The sequence below is a fragment of the Callorhinchus milii genome, unplaced genomic scaffold (assembly GCF_018977255.1).
Source record: "Callorhinchus milii isolate IMCB2004 unplaced genomic scaffold, IMCB_Cmil_1.0 Scaffold37, whole genome shotgun sequence".
Classification (NCBI taxonomy): Eukaryota; Metazoa; Chordata; class Chondrichthyes; order Chimaeriformes; family Callorhinchidae; genus Callorhinchus; species Callorhinchus milii.
The window spans coordinates 685,756-691,755 of record NW_024704778.1 but is presented as its reverse complement, the minus strand read 5'-3'; positions in this window follow the sequence as shown (position 1 = coordinate 691,755).

The following is a 6,000-nucleotide window of genomic DNA, read 5'->3' as shown; positions in this document are numbered from 1 at the left end:
CTGTGCGCGAGGTCACTGCAGAGACAAAGAGGGTTTGTGTCTAAATAAGGCTGTGAAAAGCTTCCCCGACCCCCCAACCCCCCCCATAAGGACGCCTTATTCCTCCAGTTGCCTCCCGCCTCCCAGTGACAGCTCCACAGGCTGTGCTCCAGACGCAATGCTCTGTAATGGGAGACCGGAGCAGCGCGGGTCTGAACCCAAACCAGTTCGGTTGATGCTTTGTGCTCTCAGTAGAAATCTCCAGATGGCGGCGGTGGGGGAGTGTGACAGAGTGTAGACAGGGCAGAGACTGGGTGGGGGGGGAATGGGAGAATAGATTACACAGGATTAAACAATGGCTTTTGTGGGTTTACGCAACTTTATTATTATGCAACAGAGAGAACCAGGTAATAAACAACTAATCTCTAAAGGGGGGAGAGCCGACATTCAGATGGTGACTCGTGATTGTAAAGTTCATTTTTTTTGCATATTATCGTTCATTAAACTATTCATTATCTGTCCCTCGCGAGCGAGATGACCCGGGCTCTATTCCAGGGTGGGGCGCTACCTTCAGGCGCGTTTCCTTTCTCCACCCGCACATACCTCTGCCCAGGAGTAAGTAAGAACCCGGTTGGTGGTCAATTCGCGGATCACTTTCCAGTGGTAATAATCCCTTTTAAACAAAAGTTTTTTTAAATAATAGTTTGGCCGCTTAATCCACGACTGTTTGTGGGACGCAATTGCCTGCCACGTCTCGCCAACTAAATACACAGTCAATTCACTTTACAGTCTATTCTGTGAAGCGCTTTGAGACGTCGCGAAGATGTGATGAGGTGCTGGGTCAGATGCAGGGATTACTATTAATGGTCAGTCAGTCACGACGCCCTTTCCTGGTCACCATGTGCCAGTGTGAGCTGAGCTGCCCCGCGGTCTCCCCGAGCGCTGCTCTGTGGGGCTCCTCGTGTGGCTGATCACTGGCGACTGTCCATGTGGTTACGTTTGACGCTGATGCTGGGCTCGAGCACCGTTCCTCTTCCCTCCCTCGAGCTGCCGGTGATCCTGTGGCTCCCACACTGTGTCCTCGCTATCGTGCCTGTAGGTTCCCCACTCCCCCCATCCGCTCCCACGTCCCCACAGTTTGGGGTTGGCGCTGGGGGACATGAGGGCAGGATTGTCCTGCCACATGGTATCCTCGTTTACTGCGCCGCGGTGTGTAAACGTCACCACAGAGACTTCCCTGAGCTGGTTCCCACCTTCACGGCTGTCTCCGCCCACCCTCTCTATGAGGGGCTTGCCCCAGCCCTCGTTCCCCTCATCCTCGGAGCCAGGGGCGCTGCTCAGCTCCGCCCAGGGCGATAAGTGGGAACCAACAGACCCTCGTACCGAGGGCCAACAGTGACCAAACCTCCCCCGTGTGTCCTCGGATAAGCTTCGACAATGGGGGGTTGAGAGGGGGGCAACCTGGCGGGCCGAGAGTGGGGCGACCTGGGGTCCCAAGTTGGCCAGGCAGTGTGTCGGAACTTTCCCCTGGTCTCTGCAGGCCTCAGACTGCCCCGGTGCTGGGACCGAGGTCTCGGCCTCAAGGTAACATGTCCAGGGAGTGAAGGTTGGCCTTCGCTGGGCTGAGGTCCCACTGCCCCTCAGGTCCCCGCTCCCCTCCCTCAGGCCCCCCAGCAGCGGGCAGGACTGACCCACACCCCTCACCTCCACACCGGGGAAGGACTGACTCAGGCCGGGGTCTGTGTTGCTGTCTTGGTCCCTGAAGCAGGGCGGAGGTGAAACATCATCACAGGGCTCGGGTTTATGCTGTAACTGCTGACCGGCCATCACCTGCAACAACAAAAACAACTACAACAATAATAAAAATAATCCTGGCATTTGACACAGGGTCTTAACAAGTTTTTGAGAACGTCTCAAAGCGCTTCACAGAATATACTGTAAAGTGAATTGACTGTTGCATTTACAAGTTATATTTACAACAAGCAAGCATTTACACAGCGCCTTTTACGTCGGGGCTACAGCAACCGAACAGGCAGATGGGGAGTTAGCAAGGTTTTAATGACTCATCCAAAGGATGGCATCTCCGACAATACAACACCCGCGCCCCCCCACCCCACCAGCACTGTATTGGGGTATCAGTTCAGACTGCGATTCCATGTCCTGACATGGGTACTTTAACCCACAACCTTCTGACTCAGAGGCGAGAGTTGCTAGCATTGAGCCCCCACCGTTGACACACACACACACACACTGAGCCCGGCTGACAATTTAATATTCTCTGGGCAAAAACAATTATCATCATTAAAAGAATTTCTGAAATTCTGCTACATTCTCCCTCAAAGCTGCGTCGCTTTCTTACGTTAATCTTCTCGAGAGTGGAAATGGTTCTCTGTGCCACCTTCAGACTGGTGGTCAAATCCGTGATCTTTCGGTTCAGACATTTTCTCTCAGTCTCCATATTCTGAGCCTGAAAGGTGTGAAAAGGGCGAACAATTACAATAATGATGGAATCCTATCGCTTCATGGTTCGCTAGCAAACAAAAGGACTCGGGCTCGATTGCCTAAGGTTTCTCCCAGCCCAGGAATCGAACCCGGGTCCTCTCGTTTGCAAGGCGAGCACGCTAACCACTACACGGCTCCAAAATGATTTCTGATCTCACTTTACAATAATAAATAATCCTCACACTTGATTATAGTGCCTTATCATGTGGCCGTGACGTCTCAACGCGTTTCACAGGATATACTGTGAAGTGTAGTGACTGTGCAGTTTGTAAGCAAATGTGGTAGCTAGTTTGCACATAACAACGTCCCATAACTTTAACAGAAATAGTGTGAACTCACTGTTAGTATGTTGTTCATCACACGCCTGACAATAACTGCAAGAGCAATAATTAGTGACTCACCATCATGTGTAGCTTCTCCTCCATCAGCTGGGTGGTTTGCTGGACGCTCGAGCAACTCTCCTGTAACCTGACGGCAGAACATTACACATATCATCATAGTCATCTTTACACAAGTGGAGTAGTGGTTAGAGCCCTCGCCTCACAAGTGAGAGAACCTGGGTTTGAGTGTGTGTGAGAGTGACTGAGAGTCAGTGCAAGAGTGTGTATAAAGTTAAGTTTACTCACTTGATTTGATCAGCATCTGTCAGCAACTCCTAAAGCAAGAGAAACAATTCATAAATGGATTTTTTGTTTGTTTGGCCAACACACACACAAACCCATCACCGTGATCAGTCGGGTGTCTGACACACATGGAAACCCATCACCGTGATCAGTCGGGGGTCTGACACACATGGAAACAACAACAAACCACCTGTGTATAGCGCCCTTCAAGTCGGAAGGATGTCCCTGGGCGCTGGACAAACGGGAGCAAGACCTTGGAAGGCCTTGAAGTTAAGGACGAGGGTTTTGTACTTGATTCTCTGAGGAATGGGGAGCCGGAGGCGGACAGATAGAGTTGGGTGTCACCCATATACATGTGAAAATTGACCCCATGCCTGCAGATGACATCACTAAGCAGGAGCATGTAGATTGAAGAGGAGGGGACCGAGGACAGAGCCCATGACAGAGGGAGGGGGAGGTAGAGGAGAAGCAGTTGGTGGCCATGAAGTGCAGATGGTGGGAAAGGTAGAATTGGAACCAGGCAAGAACAGAACCATTGAAGCAGAGGAGAGAGGAAAGGTGATGGAGAAGAATAGAGTGGTCAACAGTAGGAAGGTTTGAAATGGGACAGTGATCAGCCGTCACCGTGATCGGCCGGGTGTCTGACCCACGTAGAAATCCATCACCGGGATCAGCCGGGTGCAGTTGAGGCAATAGCTTATCTATATGCTTCCTCTGAGCGATGTAAACTTCCACATGTATGTGGATGACACACAAATGTACTTTACCTCCTGCAGCACCAACTCCCCCAATGTTCTATCAGCTTGTCTGGCAAACATCAGGCCTGGAGGAGTGTAAACTTCCTGCAGCTGAATATGGGCAAGATGGAAGCCATAATAATAATCCTTGCATTTGATATAGCGCTTTTCACGTCGGGAAGACATCCCAAAGCGCTTCACAGAACACACTGTAAAGTGATTGTATATTTGTGGGCGAACGCGGCAGCCAATTGCGCACAGCAATGTCCCACAAACAGTTGTAGATTAAAATGACCAATTTATTATTGTTTTTGGTTTTGGAGGGATTATTATTAGGCTCTGTGTGGAGTAAGGAAACTTGCCCAAGGTTTCGCCTGGAATTGAACTCAGGTCTCTCGCTGAGTATGGAAGCCATACTCCTTGGCTCCGCCCAACGTCTTCACTGCTGCAGATCTGAACTTCCCAACCTTCCTGGGCTCTCCCTCACACTCACTGAACCCATGCGCAATCTAGGGGTTCAAACCCCAGCTGTCCTTCTTCCCCCACATCCGGTCCCTGACTAGCACCGCTTTCTTCCACCTCCGCCACATTGCCAGCCTCGGACCGTACCTTACCCCAAATGCAGCCGAAACCCTCGTGCATGTGCTGGTCACCTTCCACTTGGATTACTCCAACCCCTTCTCACCGGTCTCCAGCTCCACCGTTCACAAGATTAGCTCATTCAGACTCTGCCGCCCGCACACTGACCCTGACCAAACTCCGTCCCCACATTTCACCAGTTCTGGCCCAGGCTCTACTGGCTCCTCATCACCCAATGGATCGACTTCAAGATCCTCTCACTCTCGTGTTCAATTCCCTTCACTCCCTGACCCCTCCCTCCCTCCCCGGCCTCCTCACTCCCCAATCCACCACCTGGTCAGCGCCTCTGCTCGACTGGCACCGGCTCCTGCTCGTCCCTCGCACCCTCCATTCCACCATCGGAGGTCACGCTTTCAGCCACTACGCCCTGAAACTCTGGAACACTCTCCCCCAATCTCTCCACTTTGCCCTTCTTTCCCCTTTTTCATGTCCCACCTGAAAACCTTCCATTTCAACCATGCTTCCGCCCACCTTCCCCACCACTGTTAAGCGCTTTGAGACGCTACCCTGCGTGGAGGGCGCTATATAAGTGCAAGTTGCTATCTCAAATGCTTCACATATTATACTATAAAGCGTAGTGACTGTGAATTTTATGGGTGAATTGCAGTAGCGTATTCTGCACAGCAGTGTCCTACAAACAGTAGTGGATTCAGTGACCAAATTATTATTATTTAGTTTGAAGGGATTATTACCCCTGGAAAGGGATCCACCAATCGACTAACAAGCGGATTCCTACTTACTGCTGATAAACAGCCGTGTGTGTGACTCCACGTGTCTCTCGTCACTCCTTACCTTACTGAGGTCAGATCCTGTGAGTGTGGTACCGCACTCGGAGCTCGAGCTGCTGTCTGTGTGTTTGGGAGACCCTGGAGCTTGGCCGAGGCTGTGTTTGTGCCACGTGTTGACGTGTGAGGAGCTGTCGGTGTGTTTGCTGGGCGCTGGCCTGAGCTGGGGTCTGGGGGAGGCTGTATGTGGATCAGGGCTGACCTGCCCATGTTTCCTGGGAGGGAACCTGTGCTCTCTGCTCCCGCTGGGTGTCCGCCCGCCCGGCTTGTGCTGGTGGTAGCTTCGCTCCGATCCAGAGTAGGTGTCTACGTTAACCCCGCGTTGTGTGGACAGCATGTTGGAGACCGAGCAGCGGTCAGGACTGATGTTCCTCTGCTCGGCCACGTTCCTCCTCGCTCTCTGTTGGCCCTGGCTCTCGCTCCCCCAGCCCCTGCTGTCCAGGCTGTCCAGCGAGGGTCCCCCAGAGAGATCTCTGCTCCTCAGCCCTGACCCTCGACCGCACGTCAGACGCAACGAATCCAAGCTGGAGGGGCTCATCACCTGCAGAGTGATCTCATCCAGGAACCTCGAGAAGTTGAGTTTCTGTTGAACAAATGTGGCTTTCGCTTTGGCTGGGTTTGGGGTTGAGATTAAGGGTTGATAGTCCGGTTTCCTCGTGTTGGACGAGCGCTGGAAGCCGCCCAGCTGTTTGTGTGGAGAAGCCGCAGATCCTGGTTCAGCTCCCCTCACCGCGA